The 23,730-nt window shown below is 42.2% G+C and overlaps 1 non-coding gene across 1 annotated transcript; it reads left to right on the forward strand.

Moving 5' to 3' along the window:
* Positions 1–22,149: 22,149 nt before the first annotated feature.
* On the forward strand, positions 22,150–22,287 carry LOC119941072. The gene has a single exon (XR_005455107.1). It is a non-coding gene; the product is annotated as a small nucleolar RNA SNORA7 (small nucleolar RNA).
* The last annotated feature ends 1,443 nt before the right edge of the window (positions 22,288–23,730 follow it).

A 23,730-nucleotide genomic window follows, 5' to 3' on the forward strand; every position in this document is an offset into this window, starting at 1 on the left:
AATATTCCTGAACACGCCAATGTATTAAAGTTCAAAAATATTAAAAAAGTGTACATTATAGGGAAGTCTGATTTCTCGCCTGAGGGACACAGCAGATTGCAGTTTGCGGTATTCCCAGGGCAGAGGCAGCAGCGGGACTTGAAATTGAAACCGAATGAATAGCCTACGGTGTCGAAAACAAATTGCCCCAAAAGGATCACAATTTATCTGAAGTTGGGAACCCACAGATCAGGACTGGAAAGGGGCTTTAAGTTAGTGACCTGCCAGAACTTCTAAATCCTATCCTACTTGCCAATTTATGATATTTTTTGAGCGTGTACTGTGTGCAGAGCACTGTATTAAGCAGTTGGGTGGGCCAAACTGAGTTAGGAGAGATGATCCCTGCCCTCAAGGACCTCATCAGTGGTTTGAGGATGCTGATGGGGCAGTGATTCTGAAGCAGATGATAGCCCATCTAGGATGACTTTAGGAATGGCTGGTGCCATTGCATTCTAAAGTTGGATCTGGAAAAGACTCTTCTGCTTGGAGGAGCAAGGAAGTCACCTTCATGTCCAGGTTAATGCCTAACTCAGATCACCCTGGTTTATGCATTTGGCTCTCCCCTCGGCAGTTCCACTTAGACGCAGTCAATATCCTATTCAGTTTATACCTGTGGTGGAAAAGCTGAGATATGTTACCTAGAATCAGCAGGTCATTGAAGAGATAACTGCTCAATTATTTTTCTAAGGCTGAGAGATTGGTGGTAGCAATGTTCAGAACTGAGGTCAAGGGACTGGAGGAAAAGAAGGAAATGTACTCTTGTAGCACCTGCTCTCAGGGAACTGTGTTTCTCAGAATCCTCTGGAAAAATGACCCAGTCAAGCACTTAACAAGTGTAAGGCATTGTACTAAGCGCTGGGGTAGATACAAGATTATCAGGTTGGACACAGTCCATGTTCCACATGGAGCTCAGTCTTAATCACCATTTTAGAGATGAGGTAACTGAGGCACAGAGAAGTTAAGTGACTTCTCCATTAAGCTGGACAGTTAAGCTGGGCGGTTATTGTTTTGTTTTGTTTTGTTTTCATGCAAGAGGAAGCAATTCCGGCTTCACTTTTTCCTGTATTTTGTACTTTGTTATCCTTACTGGATGTCCAGTTTTAGGAACTGACGTGAGTCCACACATTCAGAACACGGTCTTTGCATGTAAGAAAATTTGCTTGAAAATGTACGGAGGTGTGTGTGTATTGAAACTGTTTGGCTGTGGTACGTGGACATTTGGGTCTAGCTAACTTTCCCCTTTTTCTCTATCTTTGACTATGTTCAGAGCATTTGAGAAATGAGAAGAGATGGCATGAATATTTCTTGGTTCTTCCACCTGATGGACCAACATTTTCTGATCTCTGCTTGCACAGTAAAGAACTTAGAATCTAAAATAGCCCATGATGCTTGTTAGGTTCTTAAGATCTGGTAAAACTATTCCTATTCCACAGATCAGGAGAAGTAATAATGTGTTAATTGAAAAAGCATCCAATAAATAGCCTTGTCAAAGATATAACGCCTGGGAGTAACAGGACCGGGGTTCTAATCCCAACTCTTCTACTTGTCTGCTGTGTGACCTTGGGAAAATCACTTAACTTCTCTGTTCCTCAGTTACCGCATCTGTACAAAGGGGATTAAGACTGTGAATCCCATGTGGAACGTGGACTGTGTCCAACCTGATCATCTTGTACCTACCCCAGTCCTTAGTACAGTGCCTGGCACGTAGCAAGGACTTAACAAATGCCATTTTAAAAAATCAGCAGAGTTGAGTGAACATCAACTGAATGCAGTGCACGGTACTATGCCTTTAGGGAACACATACAGGTTTAAGATGAGATTCCTGTCCCTGAAAAGTTTACCCTCAAACAGGGAAGGCATGCAGATACCAATCCATCAGCATTCGATTGGTAAAAGAAGGTGAAAATATATATGAATAATAATAAGACCAGGTGGATAAATAAATGACAAATGACGGGGGGGACTGACAGAATATAAGGGCTAGGAGGGTTGGGAGGATAAATCAGGGAATGTCTGTCAGGATTATGAAAGTGAGTGGGCAAACAGGGCAGATGAGCAAGATAGAGAAGCAGCATGGCCTAGCAGAAAGACCATGAGCCACAGAGTCAGAGAACCTGTTTCTAATTCCAGCTCTGCCCCTTTCCTGCTGTGTGACCCTGGATAAATCTTTTAACTTCTCTGTTCCTCTGTTTCCTCATCAGTACATGGAAATTAAATGCCTGTTCTCCCTCCTACTTAGATTGTGAGCCCTCATGTGGGATAGAAACACTGTCCAACTTGATAATCTTGCATCTACCTCAGTGTTTTACTACTAGGCTTGGGACCTAGTGTTCCAACAAAACTCACTGTGGGCAGAGAAAGTGTCTACCAACTCTAAGTAGTGTGCTCTCCCAAGCACTTATCACAGCACTCTGTACACAGAAGTGCTCAATAAAAAACACTGACTGATGGAGGGGTTTGAAGCTGATGACCAGGAGATTTGACTCGATGCAGAGGGAAATGGGTGCGGCATTGGAGGATTTTGAGGAGGGGAGAGGTAGAAGGAGTGGCTTGTCAGTCTCTCCAACAAGTTTGAAATTAACCACTTTTTGGCCACCGGTGACTAGGACCCTGGCCCATCCTCTGACCCAAGGCCATCTCCCCACTTGACCCCACAAGCTTTTCCACTCCCCCCGCAGACAAGTCTCCCCGAGATAACCCCCGCAAGACTTCACAACAGGACAGCTCAGGCAAAACTGCCACATCTTTTTCCACCACCCAAGCCCCTCTGAGCTTTTCCCACTTTTAGCCAGATCCACTTCGAGCCAGTCAGTCTTCCGGCACCCACCCTGGGGACTCGGCATGCTTATAGGGCTCAGCTTGGCTGTTCCTGTCCACTGAGCTGAATCTTATCTCTTTTCCCATCAAAAAGGGAGAAAAGGAAACTGCAAAAAGACAAAACTGAGGGGAAAATGGAGGGCTGGACTCCTAAACTCTCCACAAGCTGTCCCTACCTCAGTGCTGACCAGCCTGGGCCTGGGTGGAAGTCCAAAGACCTGGGGAGGGGAGCTTCCTCAATAATGTTGGCTGCAGAGATGAGCTGGAAGTTTGGGGAAGCTGGGGGTGGAGGAGGGCAGGGAGGTGGCACTGATGGGCCTCTAGCTGATGTTTGGGCACTTCCTGAGGGTCTTTTCTCTTTTCCCTGCTTGACAGGGTAACCAGTCAACAGAGTCCGCAGGCCTCAGTGTTCTGCTTAAGACCCTGGCCAGGGACTACCCCTGCCTTCAGCCGCTCCTAGACTTCAGCTTCCTGAGGCTCTTTGAGCAGTTAACCGTTGTTGAGATGCAACACCTAAATGGATTCTCTTCCTCCCAAGAGTAAGAGCTAAGCCCAGAGTCCTTGAAAAAGAGACAGTGTTTTTTGTTTTACCTGCCTGATGCCTGCTGAGAAATGAGACTCTTTGTTTGCCCTTGAAATCTTTTCTTGCCCAGGAGTTAGAAGGGGGAGGGAACTGGAAGTAAGTGTGATTTTCAGGGGTTTCTTTGCAAATAAGAAGCCAGAGGAGACCACAGAGGGGTCGTTTGGGCCATTCCCCTGAGGCCTTGGGGGAAAAAACAGTGAAGTACTCTCTTGCCGTTTAGCTTTTGAAAACACTATCCGAAACGACCTTCCTCTGTCTGACTGTGACCCCAAAGAACCTGGATTTCTTTTCTTTAGATTGAGTCTTTCCTCCTTCTCCATGGGTTCATCCTGCCTCTCCCATCTACCCCATTCCTGGTCTGAGAATCATGATGGGGTTGTTCGATGTTGACGTAGATGCTGATTTTACTCTGCAGATGTGATTCAACCACACAGATCCATTAATTGTCTGACAACTCAAATCGAGCCTAATGCACACCAAGGGCGTTCTGTGTCCACATCCCTTTTTATGGTGGAGAGTCCCCCCAGCCTCAAGTGGAATAAAAAAATTAGGCTCCCTTGTTTTCCCATCATGAGGACAGATTCATGGAAATGGACTTGCTCTATCAAGGCTGTCACAAATTGAGAACTTCAGGCACAGTCAAAAAGAATCTCTCTTGCCTCCCCCATCCAAGAACCAAATTCATTCATTCATTCAATCATATTTACTGAGCGCTTACTGTGTGCAGAGCACTGTACTAAGCGCTTGGGAGGTACAAGTTGGCAACATATAGAGACAGTCCCTACCCAACAGTGGGCTCACAAATGAAATTAGACTCAATGGACAGATCATGTTGCAGTAAATAGGCACAGTTGAACTCTGCAGAGTGCCAGTGGTTGGTTTCCAAAATAGTTATCCCATCACAAAGGATTCTTCCTCTTATTCAATGCTGCGGAAGCACCTGGAGAAGAAAAGTAGCGGGGGGACCTCATCTGTCATCTAATTTGCCACATTTGGTAATTTTTTTATGTTACAGCTATCACCGCTGGTTATAATTTCAGAATATGACAACTGTGCCTTCTTGATCAGCATTCCTATAGGCAAAGCAGAAGGCCAGGAACCAAAATAAATAAAAGACCCCGAATATTGAAGAGCAAAAATATACCTGAAACCTTTCTAGGCCTGAAGAGTTACCTTGCATCTTTTTTTTTCCCCTGGCATTTCTTGAGTGCTCACTATGTGCTAAACACTCTTCTACGTTCTGGGGTAGATCACATTGATCAGATGAGACACAGTCCCTGTCGTACAAGGAGCTCACAGTCTGGGTAGGAAGGAGAGCATGAATTAATCCCCATTTTATAGATGAGGAAACTGAGGCACAGAGAAGTGACTTGCCCATGATCACACAGCAGACAAGTGGTAGAGCCGGAATTAAACCCCAGATCCTTTCTCTGTATAAGCATCCACCCTTGCCTCCTAATAATGTGGTAATTTTTCTTACCACTCCTTGACTCTGACCTTGCTATTGCTTTGTTTCAAATAATACTATTGGGTGGTAATTAAGTTCATACTATGTGCAAGACACTGTGCTCTGTCCACTAGATCATGCTGCCTTCCTGACTGCTGTCCGGGTGTTCTCAAAGTACTGGATGGGCCAAATACCTGGGATTGATTTGAGATGGTAAGTGAGGTAAGCAACCAACTCAGAACATGACATCAGAGGGGGCGAAGGTGGAAGTGGTGATGGTAGTGGTAGGGGAAATCCACCCTGAGTCAGAGAGGAGACAGTTTTCACAGAGGTCTGGAAGGGGAGCACAGTGGCTCTGGAGCAATGCTGAGGTTGGGAGTGTCCTCCAGGAAGCTTTCTAGTATCAGGAGGACATTGAGCAGGCTTCTGCACAATGGCATAATGCCACCTTGCTTGCATATGCATCAATCAGTCAATCAATCAGTGGTATTTATTGAGCACTTACTATGGGCAGAGCACTGTACTATGCAATCGGGAGCACACAATACAACAGAATTAGCAGACACATTCCCTAGACACATTCTTCTAGACTGTGAGACCGCTGTTGGGTAGGGGCCATCTCTATATGTTGCCAACTTGTACTTCCCAAGCGCTTAGTACAGTGCTCTGCACACAGTAAGCGCTCAATAAATATGATTGAATGAATGAATAAATTCCCTGCCCATGCCAAGCCGACAGTCTAGAGGGAGTTTACAGGGATGGATTAGGAGGAGCGGCAAATTTCACCCTGCCTTGGGAGGATGATAAGCAACTTGAGGGAAAGAACCATGTCTACTAATGCTATTGTTACTCTCCCAAGGGCTCAGTAGATAGAGCACAGGCCCAAGAGTCAGAAGGTCATGGGTTCTAATCCCAGCTCCACCACTTGTCTGCTGTGTGACCTTGGGCAATTCACTTCATTTCTCTGTGTCTCAGATGCCTCATCTGTAAAATGGGGATTGAGACTGTGAGCCTCATGTGGGACAGGGACTGTGTGCAACTTTATTTACTTGTATCCACCCCAGCACTTATTCCAGTGCCTGGCACAAAGTGCTTAACAAATGCCATCATTATTATTATTCTTATGGACTATCAATTCTTTGAAGACAGGGATTGTGTCTATTAACTCTACTATACTCTTCCTAAGGCTTTGTACATATTAGGCACTCAATAAATGCAACTGATTTATTAAAATGTTGCAATTCATCCCAGTTCAGCTAGATCAGGTGAAGGTTTTCAAAGTGAACCCAAGCAGTTTTATGAACAAATACACAATTCCAGAATCTGGGATTATTCGGCTAACCTAGTCAACTTAATTCACACTAAGCCTCAACTCTTGGAAGGATGTTGAAGCTGTGAGATTCTGTGGGCTTTGTCATTTCCCTTTCTTTTGCTTCATCCTCTGGGTTAGTTCACTTGGTCATGTTTATCTGCTTTTGGGTTCTAAAGGATCGTTCTGACTCTGACTATCCATCTTCTTCAGAGGAATCCCAAGGCATCTTTAATCAGAGAGACTGGCCAAGATCGATAAGGGAATTTCACTGGACACAGCAGTCCATCAAGTCATTTCCAAAGCCAAACTCTGATGACCCACTGCCCAGAAAGCACATTTCTCAACCTCTGGTTTAATCATGATTTCCCACTCAACAGTATGGACTACCAAGTCACTGGATTGAGAATCATGGGTAAAAGGAAGTTACTTACCCAAATGAGCAGAAGCAACAGTGATTATATTGGGAAATAGAGCAAAGCATGGTGGTAAATTAAGGCTTGCTTTAAAATACACTGAGCACTTTGTGCAACAATAAATACAGATAAAAGTATCATTCTTGAAAACACCTACCAGAAAAAGGGGGGGTCCGTGTTCTCTGGGTTACCAGGGATAATCCCAGATTTTGTAACTTTCCCAAGGAAATATAGAAAATGTTCTAACGTCCTGAAATTAGGACTGACCTATCTCAATTGGCCAGCCTATCAATACATCAATCAATCAATCAATCATATTTATTGAGCACTTACTATGCAAAGCACTATTGTAAACAATAGGGAGAGTACAATATAACAAAGCCGGTAGACACATTCCCAGCCCACAAAGAGTTTACAGTCTGGAGCCTACTATCAAATAATCAATGAATCAATTTTATTCATTTATTTTGCAGAGCACTGATCTGATTTGGCAGAGTACAATGGAAGTATGAAACCTGGACTGCCTTTTGTTTTATACATTGGGCATTAACTGATGGCTTTCTTTACAATGTTATTTCGCTCTTAGTATTAAATTAATTGATTCATCCATACTATCCATCCCAAGCCTGCCTCTCCTTTTGAGAAACAGCTTAAACCGTGCCTATAAATACTTTTCCAGAGATCACCCTGAGCTCATACCCATTTCAAACCAGATAATAAGGTGATGTTAATCTTTTGATTTCTTTTTCTCTCCAGGAGATTATATCCAATTTTAAATCAGACACAAACAAAAATCTTGCAAGAAACATAATTAGAAGCGAAATTGCTCCTGAGCACCTTGGTCCCTGAAAGAACCTTTCCACCCTTAGCAATAGGCTGGGACATATCTAGTGTAATGATCAGCTGTCATCATGTAATTGAATACACCAGAGACTGAACTGCCAGAGTGTATGGATTTTCATTCCCGTTATTTTTTTTCTCACCATAAATAGAGGGATAAAATGGACCTACATGACATGAAATTGCTGTATGGGATGAGATGTAGCTCATTCTTTCAGTGGCCATCAACCAGATTGATATGTTGTGTGCCTTAGTATTTCAGGAGCATCGTTAGAGTAATCATATTGGTGGTTTGTGCCAATGAACTGTACCTTCTAGGTCGTATTTTAAAATTGCGATTCTCCAAAAATATAGGCATGCATCAGAATTGGTATATGGGTATGACTAGGAGGACACATGGCAATGTCTATAGCAATCTGCACCCCTCAAACACACACACAATCCCCCATCAAGTTTTGAAGAGTAGAGTAGAAGTTCCATGTGGGCAGGAGCCCCCCTCGCTTCTTTCTGTTGAACTTCCCCAAGTATACTGTTCAGCGCAATGCTCCCAGTGGGTGCTCAATAACCACTCCATTACCAACAGGTACAAACTACCAAATTAATTTCATTGAAGAAACACTCTCATTAATCTTTCAAGCTTAAACCAGGTTGGCAAGTGAAGGGATATCTTCCAAGTCTTGAGAGCTGCAGGAGCCAGACATATGGAAATGAAAAAAAGGAAAAAAAAACCATAAAAACACCTATAAAAATCTGTTTTTTTTCATTTGGGCTGGAACAGACCGTGGAATTCCTTGCCCTTGAAAATACATCTGTGTGATGAAAATTCGATTCCTCACAGGTCTCTCCATTTGTAATGGTATTTACTTACTGTGTTTCCCTTGTGCAAAGCCCTGTATCTTTCTAGTACCATCGTGAAGAACCCCCCCAGTGACTGGATTCATTCATTCATTCAATCGTATTTATTGAGCGCTTACTGTGTGCAGAGCACTGTACTAAGCGCTTGGGAAGTCCAAGTTGGCAACATCTAGAGACGGTCCCTACCCAACAGTGGGCTCACAGTCAAGAAGGGGGAGACAGACAACAAAATGAAACATGTGGACAGGTGGCAAGTCATCCAAATAAATAGAAGTAAAGCTAGATAATAATGATAATGATGGCATTTATTAAGCGCTTACTATGTGCAAAGCACTGTTCTAAGCGCTGGACATCATTAACAAAATAAAGACTGGATAACAAGGTCTCCAACTTGTACTTCCCAAGCGCTTAGTACAGTGCTCTGCACACAGTGAGCACTCAATAAATATGTTTGAATGAATGAATGAAAAGGGAAAAGGTGGAATTCCTTCATTGGAAAGGTGGTCCTCTGACCCTTTGTTTCTGGGGTACTCTTCTTGTTAACTACACAAGAGAGGCTGAGGTTCAGAGAATGCCCACCATGAAGACTGTACTTCAATTAGGAAAGGAAATTGGAGCCTCAATAGTCCAATTCTCCCTTAAGTATGGAGTTTCTAAGCCATTACCTCATTTCCACATTAGCCAGCCTATGAATTTGAAACTTCTTCATAAGCACAGCAGAACTACAAGTTTTTCTTTTCAGCCGTGAGAAAGATTTCTTTAGATGGTCCATTAGCCTTGGCAGCATGAAAAAGAGCCTAGGATTCATTTATTCCCAAGAAGGCAAAAGCCCCATTCCCTGTATTTGCTCAATTAGATAGCAATGGTATCTATTAAGCACTTACTATGTGCCAGGCACTGAGAAGAAGACAAGATAAGCAGTTCACTATCCTCATCTCACATGGAGTTTGAGAGTTCCAGACACAGCTCGAGGTCTAAAAGATAGAGAGAGCAGGCAAACTATCCCTATTTTACAGAAGAGGAAACTGAGGCCCAGACCAGTTAAGAGACTTGCCTAAATTCACATAGAAAGGCCACTGATAGAGCTGGGACTAGAATGCAGGAAATACTGGTCTATTTCCACTAGACCAAGATGCCTCCTAGGTTTTCTTTTTTTGCATTTTCTGTGTATGGATAATGAAGGAGTCAGATTGAGAGTTTAAAGTCGGGTTTCTGCTGCCAAAGAGAGTAGAGAAGCTGAATAGCGTTCCAATGCATTTACCATCTCAATAGCACTTTTAGACTGCCTTTCTAGACACGCATTCTAGAATGCCAATTTGGAAAGCTCATCCTGTGCCTAATAGCTATTGAGGATTCTTTAGATAATTGTAAAGCCTGCCATTTCCCAAAGGACTGTGTGCAGACCACATTGATATTACTTCTTTTTTTTCTGCATTGCAAACTGTAGCAATCGATCAATAATGTTCATTGAGTAAAGTCTATGTGCAGGGTACTGCACTTGGTACTTGGGAAAGAGCAGTAGAAAAATCTAACAATTTTAGCAATCTGGCATGATCTTAAAATCAGAGTGATAGGCTGAGTGAAGGAGTGAAGTTGGGTCAAAGACCAAAGGAAGAAATAGGAAAGAATTAATGCCACTGTATTGCCTGTTTTCCCAATGCTGCAATCCTTTTTTCTCATGATATTTATTAATCAGTCAATGGTATTTTTCAATCAGTGGTATTTATTGAGTGCCTACTGTTTTCAGAGCACTGTACAAAACGCTTTAGAGAGTACAATACAACAGAATCAGTAAACATCAATCAATCAGCGGTATTTATTGAGAACTCACTGTGTGAAGAGCACTGTACTTCAGAAAGTGCAATGCAATAGATTTGGTGGACTCAGTGCCCGCTCACCGTGAGCAGTACAGCCTAGTGGATAGAGAAGGGGCCTAGGAGCCAGAAGGAGGTCACCCAGCTCTGCCTCTTGTCTGCTGGGTGACCTCGGGCAAGTCACTTCACTTCTCTGTGCCTCAGTTACCTCATCTTTAAAATGGGGATTATGACTGTGAGCCCCACACGGGACATGAACAATGTCCAACCTGATCAGCTTGCATCTACTCCAGCTCTTAGTAAAGTGCCTAGCATCTAGTAAGTACTTAACAAATACCATGAAAAATGAACTTACAATCTTGAGGGGGAGGCATTAATATAAATAAATGAATTGCCGATACGAACAGTGCTTGGCACATAGTAAGTGCTTAACAAATACTATCATTATTCTTACATAAGTGCCATGGGGCTGAGGGTAGGGTGAATATCAAGTGGCCTGGGGATACAGATCCAAGTGCATGGGCAGCATAGAAGGAAGAGATAATCAATCAATCAATCAATCGTATTTATTGAGCGCTTACTGTGTGCAGAGCACTGTACTAAGAGCTTAAATGTGCCAAGCATTGTGCTAAGTGTTTGGGAAGCTGCAGATATTGGGATCTGTGGTAATTCAGGACTGGAAGCTGGAAATGTGGTCACTCCAGACCAGGGACTGGAAGCTGTGGTCATTCAGCTGTGGTCATGAGTTCGAATCATGGCTCCGCCACATGTCTGCCTTGTGACCTTGGGCAAGTCACTTAACTTCTCAGAGCCTCAGTTACCTCATCTGTAAAATGGGGATGATGATTGTGAGCCCCACATGGGACAACCTGATCAACTTGTATCACCCCCAGTGCTTAGAACAGTGCTTTGCACATAGTAAGCGCTTAACAAATGCCATCATTATTATTATTATCATTATTATTATTCAGGACCTAGGCCTGGAGAATAAGGTCATTCAGGACCAGTAGTAGTAATAGCAGTAATAGTGTTTATTAACCACTTACTATGTGCAGAGCACTGTAAGCCCTGGAAGGGAATATGCAGGTGGTAATTAGACGTTGTACCGGCCATTAAGGAACTCACAGTCCAAAAGACCAGGGACTTTTGATTGGTTGATTGCTAAAGAGGATCATTATATTAGATCTTAATTGATTTAACACATTTTTTTTCCAATATTTTACCTGAAAGTTTGTGTTAAATGAAAAGGAAATGCTTTAAGTGACAAAATCTTAGGGATCTCATAGCCGGTATAAGACAGAAATTTTTAAAGTACCCAAAATATTAGCAATGACCAGAGATTGTATCTGTTTGGCTGAAGTTCTGCTTGTCTCAGAAAAAAATACCCTTGTATGTTAAAGATATATTCAGGCTCTGAAGAGTCTGTATTGAGTTGCAGAAGATGTATGACATACATAATGCATACTCAGTCTCCATAGGAGAAGGCAAGCACTGTTATAAAACTATGTATTCTGGCTTTAAACGCAGATGCACGATTTTAGTTTTGACTTAACCAGAAAAGGCCACGAGCCCCAGATGAGACAAGAAAAGATATAGAAGCCACAAAATGGTGAATTGAAGAGATTTCTATTTTCATTCCCTCTTGTGTTTTCCATTTCCTTGAACAGCTGGAGGCTTCTGAAGAGATACGCAATCCCTTGCCCCTAATCACTACCACAACGCTAGTAGAATGAACCAACCCAGAATTTTAATCCTTTTTTTAAAGGATGGTAATCAACATCTTTTGATTTCTTGGGAATTGAATTTTTGATTTTGTTTTTTCTGGCAGATGCTGCAAATAGAAATAAGCATTTTAGAGAGTCAGTGAGTCCGAACTCTAGAAATATCGTATCACAGGAGGGAACAGAAAATATGGGAATTTATGGCATTTAGTAGGTGTTTACGATGTGCTAAGTATGGGGTAGATACAAGGTTATGAGATTGGACGCAGTCTTTGTGCCACACAGGGCTCCCTATCTGATCCCAATTTTATAGATGAGGAAACTGAGGCCTGGAGAGTTTCAGTGACTTGCAGGAGTGGAACAGTGCCTCAAACTCTCGTCTTCTGGCTCCTCATCCTATGTCATTCACGTTAGATCATGCTACTCCTGAAGGAGTCTCCCATCCTAAACGATGACTGAATTTTGGTCCAGTCACACAGACCTCAGGACTGAGAACCTGAATATCATTGATTTATTCTTCACCCTCACCCATCTCCCAGTACCATGCTCTTCTTTTAGTGCTCTCCACCCTCTTTCCTGATGGTGTTATTCAATTTTAATGTCAGTATTGCTTACAGCATTCTCACAATATAACATAATGTTCAAGGTTTACCTTGGCTTAAGCTGAAATGCTTCTCCTCTCCTCTCCTTTTGATATACTCTAACTTGATAAAGTGATTTAAAGCCCTTTCAAATTTAATGTTAGATAATTTAGTATTAGATCTATTTAGCACAGATAATGGCAGACCTATTAGCAGAAAGTGGCATTTTGGTGATTAGGATGCAGAAGATAATACTTTGGAAATTAAATATCTCATTTATCTTTGTACACCAAAGAAAAAATTTAAAATCTTTCATGACTGGAACATATGTACATTGCTATTGGATCACATCACTATACTTGTGGTTTTCATCACTGATCATCAACATCTCCTTATGTTCATATCTGTCATTTATTTATTTATATCAGTGTCTGTCTCCCCCTCTAAACTGTAAGCTCATTGTGGATAAGGAATGTGTCTGTTATATTGCTGTGTTGTACTGTCCCAAGCACTTAGTATAGGGCTCTGCATACAGTAAATACGATCAATAAATACGATTGATTGATTGTTCTAGGCAATATTTTAGATTTTAGGAATCCCATTCATTCAATTGTATTTATTGAGTGCTTACTGTGTATAGAGCACTGTACTAAGTGCTTAATTCCACATTTTTCCTATGAGAAACTATTCTTCATTTAATGCTGTTTTGCATGAAACTGTGAAAATAAAATTTGTTTCTTTTTTAAACCTGTGAGATGCTGGGGCGTTGTCATCTCCGCTGTGAAGCTTTCTTTTTCATCAGACCTGTGAAATAAGGCCCTTGCCAACCTTTTCAAATGACACGAGCTCTGGAGATCAGAAGGAGCTTAGGTCCAGGCTAACCATCTCAAAGCGAGATGCTAACTGTGAGAGTCGACATCATTTGAGAAACCTGGTCAGAAATTAATAAGAAATTGAAAACTATGTCAAATAGCATTTCAGGCATTGACCTCAGGGCCAGTGGTCTGGAAAATTAGCATTTGCAGCTGGGATGATAAGACGCAGAAGACCCCGTGGATCATTTTGGAAAATAAACTTCAAGGAGAAATATTTTCAAAACGTGCCTGCAGAAGTCCAAGCCTAAACTGGAAAACTACACCCAAAACACCCCACTGAATGGAGGTTATCTTCACTGGTGGGACTTAGCAATAGTAGTAATAGTAATAGTTGTATTTATCGGGCACCTAATGGATCCACTGCACTGTACTAAGCATTTGGGAAAGTGCAACATGAAAAAGAGGCTTTTTTCCTGGCCACAAAGAGCTAGCACTCTAATAAATACCAGTGCTACTGAACTGCTCTTGATGGTTACTCTCTCTTAGAAGTGTGAATATTATGTAATAATACTAATAATAAGCATTTACTATGTGCAATGCACTGTACTAAGTGCTGGATTAGATGGAAGATATTCAGGTTGGACATAATTACACTGCTGGAGCAGTGGCTGTAACAGCAACTGACAAGGTCAGTAGATAGCAGTTAAGAGAGGGTTTCATCTCTGATCAGGGAAGAATAGGAGACCAAGAAGCATGTTAAAAAATAGTCCTAATCCCTCAAGTGGCAAAAATATCAATTCAGCAGTGAACAATCTTGCGTCACATGGAGCTTAGTTCATCCCCCACAACACACACCCCACCATCAACAATGTCCTACACCTCCACACAGGACCACTGTCTTTGCACCTCTGCCTCTGTCTCCTTGCTCCATCATCTCCCTTCTTCCATTCCCCAGTGCAACTGGCATCAAATCAGCACATCACCTTGGGAAACAAAAGTGGGTCCAATAAGAGTTTAAAAATTAACCTGCAAAGCATCTTCTTGAAGGACAAGAAAATCTGTTTCCCTGTAAAGTGGTTTACATCTACGAGGATGCCTGGAAAGGAGCCTATGCAGAGGGTTATAGCTTCAGCCCCACTGACTTAGGCACCATAGGGTGGAGACTATTTCATTTCATATAAAACAGAAATATCTAAATCCTCATCCTCTCCAGCACCTCTGACATTCCCTTTCCTACCTCTGAGTGGCTAAGTGCGGCTTTCTCAGCAAATATGAGTATAAAAACCATCCTATACTAAACTCAATGAAGGAGGGTTTATAGCATTTAGACCTAATCAGTATTGATGGCCCCAGCTAGGTTTTTCATTGACCTTTGAGCGGAGCATCGATTAGCCAGAGTCCTCCTGAAAATCCAGATGGCATTTCTAAAAAGAGGAGCAATGCAGCAACTCCCTTCAACCTATAGGATTATATTTATTCAAAGAATAGGAATCCCCTTCAAGTCCCCTAAAGCTTGAATGAATTTAGGACCGTTCCACCAGATGTGTTTTGGTGTCGACAAATCTTGCCGCGATGATTTAGCTTTGTTCCAATTACCTTTCATCTGCCACCTGTCCCAGAATACCATTTGTCCAGGACCTCGACTTTCCGATGTTTATTCTGACTTAAACTTTGGATTCATTGTTATTCCAAGCTCTGCCATGTTTAATTCAAAAAGCCGGCATCCTGCTAAATCACTAATTCACCCTCTGAACAAAAAGATCTGTCTGAAAAGAAGGCGGAAAGTATCAGCTAGAAGCAGCCTCTTGACAAATGCGGTAACCAGAAGTGTAAAAGTGCAAAAGAAATCATTTTCAAGCCATAAAGACTGCAATTCCTCAGAACAACTCGTCAGATTTTTCTTTTTCAAATGAAGATGGATAATCTGGGCCCCTAAAACTAGGCTGGGTGGTAATTTAGACTAGAATGCAGCGAAGATTTCTTCATATTTGTCCTTCAGGCCAAGATGGATAGAACCCCAGGAGATACATTTATTAGCAATTCATTAGCAATCTGCCTTTTTCTCTGCACTGAGGTTCATTGTTACAGCTACCCCAACGATCTCTCTGTTTAGAATTCAGATTTTACCAGCAGTCCTCAACATCCCCAGGCTTCTACTGCTAAACCCCAGCATCTGTGCCTTCTCCTGAAAAGATTCTACCTTGGTACTGGGTACAGAAAGTCCTGTTCAGAGATAAAGTGGCCAGAGTACTTTTTGCGGGCAAGGAGGCTCGGTAGAAATGTCAGCCAGGATTACTGCTTCCACAAATATTTCTTCTACTCCGTGGCAGAGGCAGCGTTAATGTGAGTTTTCAGGTAGATCACTCTGCAGGCAGAGTTCTTCCCTGTCAGTGTGATTTTCCACCTGTTTGGCTTTTTTATTTAATGGTATCTGTAAAGTGCTACTATGTGCCAGGCACTGTTACTAAGCACAGGGTAGATACAAGCTAATCAGGTTGGACACAGTCTACGTCCCACCTAGGGCTCACAGTCTTAACTCCCAATTTACAAACGAGGTAACTGAGGCACAGAGAAGTTAAGTGATTTGCCCAAGGTCTCACAGCAGAAAAGTGGAAGGTCCAGACTAGAACCCAGGTCCTTCTAACTCCCAGGCCCACGATCTATCCACTGGAATATGCTGCTTCTCAAGAACAATTCATCAAGAGTTATACCGATCTATCAATCAATGACATTAACTGAGTGTGTGCTGATTGCAAGGTGCTGTATGTAGTAAGCACTTGGGAGGAAGAAGACAGGTATTCAATCTCCATTTCACTGATCAGGAAAATGAGGCACAAGGAAGTTAAAGAGGTAGTGTCAAAATTAGAACCCAGGTCTTCTGACTCCGTGTTGTGCTCTTGCCACTGGGCCAGGTTGCTTCCCACTGACCTACCTTTCACAGGATTATCATGCTGAAGAGATGGAAGCATTCCAGTGTTCTTTAGGGAAATTATGCCAATAAAATAAGCAGCGTGGAGAAGCAGCGTCGCTCAGTGGAAAGAGCCCGGGCTTTGGAGTCAGAGGTCATGGGTTCAAATTCCGGCTGTGCCACTTGTCAGCTGTGTGACTTTGGGAAAGTCACTTAACTTCTCTGGGCCTCAGTTCCCTCATCTGTAAAATGGGGATTAAGACTGTGAGCCCCACGTGGGACAACCTGATCACCTTGTAACCTCCCCAGTGCTTAGAACAGTGCTCTGCACATAGTAAGCGCTTAATAAATGCCATTAAAAAAAATAAGCGATATCATTTTTGACATATGTAGTTTGGCTCATAGCAAAGATTAAAAGTTAAAATTAAATTAAAGTAATTGCTCTTTGGACATTTTACTCCAATACTTAGAACAGTGCTTGACACATAGTAAGTGCTTAACAAATAATTCATTATTATTATTGTTATTACTATTATCCAAGTTGCATGACTGAGATTATCAAGAGCTTGATTCTGATTTTTAGAAATCTTGGTATTAAAATCAGTCAGCCATTTGACTTTAAGTGTCTAGTCTTGGGCATATTACCAGTCCCTTGTTGCCAGAAGCCTGAGTTACCAGGGTAGCTGAGTTGAACATAATCGAGTGTTGATTTTCAAGGCATTTGAGGCGGACAGAATTCGGGATGCCATAAAATTTTAGTAGGTTGTTGTTGAGTAAAACAATAAAACGCACAACAATGATCTCGCACTGTGCCTTTCATTTACTGACATGAGTTATAGTGACACATCTAACAATGGTACTTTGCATTTGCTCTTCCATAGAGTAGCATTTTTATGAGCAAGCTAGGAAATGAGCCATCGCATAGTAAAAGGAGGTAAAGCATTCCAGAGACCCCCTCAAAAACAGATTAAACCATTTACATAGACATTCTTGCCTGTGAACATGACTGTTGATGAATCATCAGACTTTGTGACACTATTATACTAGAATAGCTCTCCTGCATAAACAAAGACTTACATGTTTTGACTTACCCTTGGGCCCCAGTCACAAGTATTTCATTTTAAACTTATAGCCCTGTCAGAACCACTTTAACAAATGTGTTCTATTAGCGTCAGAGGCAGGAATTTAAGATTTAAGAATCCAGAATTCTCTCTGGGAGAACAATAAGAAAAAAGAAGCTGAATCTGTACTTCCTTGGATAGGGTTCAGCAAACTTGAAGTACGTTATCTCATGTTATTTCTGAGGTGTCTTAATAATAATAATAGTAATAATAATAGTATTTATTAGCAGCTTAATAGGTATCAAGCACTGTTCTAACTGCTGGGAAAGATGCAAGATATTCAGGTTGATCGCAGTCTCTGTCTTACACAGGACTCACAATCCAAGTTGGAAGAAGAGCAGGTATTGAACCCATATTTTACAGATGAGAGAACTAAGGCACAGAGAAGTTAAGTGACTTGCCCAAGGTCACACCGCAGGCATGTGGCAGAGCTGAGATTAGAACCCAAGTCCTCTAACTCTGAGGTCGGTGCTCTTTCCACTAGGCCATGCTGCTCTTCCCAAGGAGGTCCAGATCTCACATCCATATAGAAGCTTGGACATCCCAACAGCTCTGTTGACCTTCAACGTGGTATGGAACTTGATTTTCAACTGTCACCATACTCTGTCTCGCAGGCTGCTCAAAGCAATTCTAGCCTTTTTAATTTTTTTCTATGTTTACCTATCTGCACTAGCAGAGGGAGGGGGTGGGAAAAGGAGGGGATTTAAGTGTACTGCCTAAGTAGCAGAATTGGGGACAGCTTTCAAGTTTATATTTCCAATTAAAATGCACAATGAATACAAAGTCAAAGTGCTGTATTGTATTTCTGGTTGTTGAAATCAGATTGTAGGGTCAGGATATAAAAAAATCCTTAAAAATTCTCAGCAAGAGGGTGTAACTGCATTGCTTGCTAATTTGGTAGCTCTCCAGTGCAAGGAATTAAACATTATTCATGCTCCATAATGTTACAAACACATGCAACCATTGCCCACATTATCCAGCTACAGGCAGACTCTCAACTAGAACCCAGGTCTTGTGATTCCCAGAGCAGTGTTCTTTCCCTTGGACCAATAAAAGGTCTGGTAACTGCTCATGGGATATGTATTTTCTAAAACGATAAAGATTGGGGGATAGGATAGAAAAAGTATTTGTCCTTCTGCAAATTTTCCTTTTTGGATTGACTTTGTGCAGCATACCACATGACCCAGCCTCATAAATGAAATCCCAGCCCTTAATGAAATCGGGGATGGCCAATTAGAGCTAACATGCCACTGGGCCCTTTTAGAGAGCATGCTCTTCCATCATTAATCAAAATGGAGTCAGAAAATTGCAGCTTAATTTAGCAAAATAACGCCACATAATGGCCGGGCCATAGCAAACAGCAGGGACCCTGGAACAAGATGCACTTAAAGAATTTGGAGTGAACAGGTGGCTGGGACGGCAGAATGCTTTCATGCTTTTCTGTACCTGAATTATTTCTGACATTAATTTTGACTAATGGCTTTTCTGTCTCTAAAACAACTGACCCTGCAATTCTGAAAGTGCAGGAGAGGAACATGCAGTGAGGTTGGGCTCTGCCAAGCTGGGGTCTGGGCTGAGGAAAGCCCTTTATCCCCAGGGTCAGGACACAGACAAATCTCTGGATGATGCAGGGATAAGCACCACAGCTAAGCTGTCAGCCGCAAAAGTCAATGGCCTATCCAAGAAGCTCTTCTGATGGATAGGACAGGCAGATGAAAAGAATACTTTTCTTGATTTTGACCAGAGGAGGGGCCTGAGCCATTTTTCACCCAGATTCTCCCGCTGATTAGGAGGGGAATTGGAGAGCCTGGAGAAGGTGACCGGATGGGAGATTCCCCTGCACAATGATAAACCTGAAGACGTTGGAGGGTGGATAAGGCAGCTGGTAGAAAACAGTGATATTTCTGTCAGAAGGAGGCTCAGGACCAAAAACGTGCATGGAGGAATTGATTTTAGTGCTAGAGACTTGGTCTCTCTCGCTCCTGCCACGTATGTTCTCAATGGGGCACAGAGGGCAACAGGAGAATTGGCAGGCAGGGGTGCCGCACATTGTGAAGGGCGTGTGCCACCTTCACCAGACACAGGCAGAACCGGACCTAGAGTGTAAGTTCCATGTGGACGGGAAACATATCTGTGATTTATTTTGTGCTTCCCAACCACTTATCATAGTCCGTTGAACAAGAGAGCACTCAATAAATATGATTACCACTACTCCTCCTCTTACAAAGCAGGTCTCCTGGTTCCCAGCACTGTGATATTTCCACTGAACCGACAGCAGCGTTGACATTGCTAACAGCAGCTCTGAGAACAAGGCGAGAGTAGTCCATTGGGACTCTGGGAACCTCAGACTACTCTATTTCTTTTCACCCAATCCTCCTACCAATCAAAATCTCTCTTCCCTACAAAGCCCATTTCATTGTTCTCTTTTACTAAGATACCATCAACCTTCTCTGATTGCAGTATCGACTGAATATTTGTATTTATCATTTAGAGGACACTATATATTTTCAAAGGGCTTTCAGATTTTATGAGTCAATGCCATGAAGTTAATCCTCACAAATATCCACAGAAGAAATGCATTCACTGATATTCTCATTTTACAGTTACCCCGCCATACACAATAATTTTATATATGTGAACATTAATATCATATAAATCCACATAGTTCTTGTAAGTAGTTCATCCATCTTTGCAGCTCTGAAACCAGAATAGTCATCTGGGAAGGTTGAAAGTTACAATGTTAAGAAAATGGATATGCAGGTCCCTTTCAAAGTTAGCCAATGCAAGCTGGAATTGGGATTATAATTCACATTTTGGCCCTCAAAATAAGAACCCAAGAATCCGAGCAGCGTGATCTAGTGTAAAGAGCCCAGGCCTGTAAGTCAGAAGAGATAGGCTCCACTCACTGCTCTGCCACTTGTCTTCTGTGTGACCTTGGGCAAGTCACTTCACTTCTCTGTGCCTCAGTTACCTCATCTGTAAAATGGGGATTAAGATTGTGAGCTCAGTGTGAGAAAGAGACTGTGTCCAACCCAATAATCTTGTATCTACCCCAGCACTTAGTACAGCACCTGTCATATAGTAAGCGCTTAACAAATACCATTAATAAAAGGATTGTTTTTATGGTACGTGATCAGTAGTTCAACCATCCAGCTCATATTCCATCTTTGACAATAGCAATGGGGTAACTATCCTGTAGCAAGTGCAAAAAAAAATCCTTAAATTGCATAGGATTACACTTGCCTATAATGTCAAAGCAATTTGTACATTAGTTATTGAGACATGCCCAGTACTCACCACCAAGAAGTTAAGCCTGTCCAGATGCTTCTTTTGTTTCACCCGTCTACTTCCCAAATGACTAGGCTGTTCATGATTACTAATTAACTTTCCTTGAACAGGAACAGTTGAAAAATCTGTACACATCATGCATACTCTCCTATTTAACCACAAACTCGTATATATCTCAAACAATACTATTTATTGAGCATTTACTCTATGCAGAGCACTATACTAAGTACTTGTGAGAATACAATAGAGTTAGTAGACACGATCCCTGCCCTCAAGGAGCTTAGTCTCCTTCTTCCTCCTATCTGTGAATGATTTTGGTGTCATCTCCCCTGTAGGACTGAAATCTCCTTGGAGAAAGAAACTATTATTATTATCATTATTATTGTTGCTGTTATCATCATCATTATCAACATCAATATCATTTTTGTTAAGTGTTTTACTGAAAAGCAGCCTTTCCTTTGAGTCCCAAATTGGAATATGTTAATACAACCCCAAGATCAATGCTCTCTTGGTTAGACATTTGCATTCAAGTAGTTAAGGTTGTATAAGCAGCTTTTAGCTAGGCCTGTGGCAAGGTTAGAAAAAAGACTGAAACCAAGGGCTTTTGTTCATGATGTTGTTTCTTCATCCATTCCACGATCAGATAGGAAGGCGATTTCTTAAGCAGCACTAATGCGAGTTATAAAAAAAGAATGTCACATGCCACCTGCCTTTCCTTATTCAGTCAATCAACAAGTATCATTATTATTATCAATAGCATTTATTAAGCACTTCCTCTGTGCAAAGTGCTGCACTAACTCCTGTAGACTGTAAGCTCGTTGTGGGCAGGGAATATGTCTATTCATTATCATGTTGTCTGTCTCCCCCTTTTAGACTGTGAGCCCGCTGTTGGGTAGGGACCGTCTCTATATGTTGCCAACTTGGACTTCCCAAGCGCTTAGTACAGTGCTCTGCACAAAGTAAGCGCTCAATAAATATGATTGAATGAATGGATGAGAGTACAGTGCAACCATAACTGTACAACTTGACACCCGTCCACATGTTTTGTTTTGTTGTCTGTCTCCCCCTTCTAGACCGTAAGCCAGCTGTTGGGTAGGGACCGTCTCTATATGTTGCCAACTTGGACTTCCCAAGCGCTTAGTACAGTGCTCTGCACACAGTAAGCGCTCAATAAATATGATTGAATGAATGAATGAGAGTACAGTACAACGATAACTGTACAACTTGACACCCGTCCACATGTTTTGTTTTGTTGTCTGTCTCCCCCTTCTAGACTGTGAGCCCGCTGTTGGGTAGGGACCATCTCTATATGTTGCCAATTTGTACTTCCCAAGCGCTTAGTACAGTGCTCTGCACACAGTAAGCGCTCAATAAATACGATTGAATGAATGAATGAAAATATTGTACTCTCCCAAGTGCTTAGTACAGTGCTTTGCACACAGTAAGCGCTCAATAAATGCTATTGAATGAAGTAAATAGGATTGACCTAAGCATTTGTGGGAGTACAATAGAGTTGCTAGACATGATCCCTCCCCTCAAGGATCTTATAATCCAGTGGGGTTGACAGAAAGTAAAATCAATTACAGGGGGAGGCACTCCTCTCAGGGTCGCACCTGGAGAATTTCCAGTCCTCTGCCAGTCTTGATTACGGGAGGGAGAGTCAAGCAGAGGCATATCCATTCCATTCCTAGCTTGGGCAGTGGTTAGTGAGTGGAAGGCAATCTGCTGCAAGTCAAAACTCACCTGTGATGAGCAGCAGCGGTATGGGAAAGAGTCGAGGGTGGAGACTCAGGTTTACTGAGCGGAAGTGGTATTTTTACCATGAAAAGTCTGTGGATACACTACCAGAATGACTGCAGATGGAGGAGGCGCATTCTGGGAGAGATTTGTCCATGGTGTCGCTATGGGTCGGAGACGACTCGACCTCATAAGACCAGAAAAGACAAGGGGGAGGCAATAGAGTATAAAGTTATGCACATAAGCATCGCCGAGGGGAGGTATGAGTGCCTAGGTGATGAAGTGATAAAAGTTGGAGGAATAGAGTCGGGTGAATGAAAGATTAATCAGGTAAGGCCTCTGCTTTTCTGAAAATGGGGAAAGCAGCCATTTGCCAGATGTGAAGTGGAAGAGTTGGTATTTCACCTCGACTTCACCCCTTTTACCCCTTTTAGACTGTGAGCCCACTGTTGGGTAGGGACTGTCTCTATATGTTGCCAATTTGTACTTCCCAAGCGCTTAGTACAGTGCTCTGCACACAGTAAGCGCTCAATAAATACGATTGATGATGATGATGATGATGATGATGACTGGGAAAGGGCCAGAAAATGTGACACATTTCAGTCCTGCCTCACCAACCCACAACTGACTTCCTAACATGCCCGTGGGCCTTGACAGTCGTCATGCAGAAGCCAATCAAAAAGCAGATTTACCAAAAAAGCCAACATGGAACACCAAGACACTGCTAGACTATGATTCTGACAGTCATTCCCAGACAAGGCTGACACTGAACCGTGCCAGATGTGGTGTCAAAGTGGTGGCAGTGAATGAAGTTAACCTGCTCACTGAAGGGCATCTAACAAGCAATCCACCAATCAGTCAATGCTACTTAGTGAGCGCTTATTGTATGCAGAGCACTGTACTAAGCACTTCAGTGCATACAGTACAATAGCATTGATGGATATGATCCACCTTCTTCCAGAGCTGTTGTTTTGTTCATGGAGGCAGTGGCTTATTAGAATGGCTTTGAGGTTAGAGAAGAATGAATTTTGGGAGAGTGGAGGGGAAAACATTCCAGACCTCAGTTTTTGAGTCAGGAGCATTTGAAAACTTTCCTAATTGCAAGACTTTATCAACATATTTCTTCTAAATGAGTCACCCCAGGAAATTAATAAACCCCAAGTCCAATTCTACTTCTCACCAATTAAGTTAATTGATCTCAGGAAGTACCATCTATTTCTTTACCACAATTACACAGCATTTGTAGCATGAGCAATGACCCTTAAATCTTTTGAAAAATGTCTCTCATAATAGAGATATCTGGGCTGCTTTCTTATGCTTAAAGACAAAACCCCATGTAGAGAAGATTTAATAAGAAAAGGCATCGTCATCTCAAGCAGTGAAAAATTCAGGAAAATGCTACCTCCTTGTGAAGAGCCAGGTTACAGAGAAGAGTATGA

The sequence above is a fragment of the Tachyglossus aculeatus genome, chromosome 19 (assembly GCF_015852505.1).
Source record: "Tachyglossus aculeatus isolate mTacAcu1 chromosome 19, mTacAcu1.pri, whole genome shotgun sequence".
Lineage (NCBI taxonomy): Eukaryota > Metazoa > Chordata > Mammalia > Monotremata > Tachyglossidae > Tachyglossus > Tachyglossus aculeatus.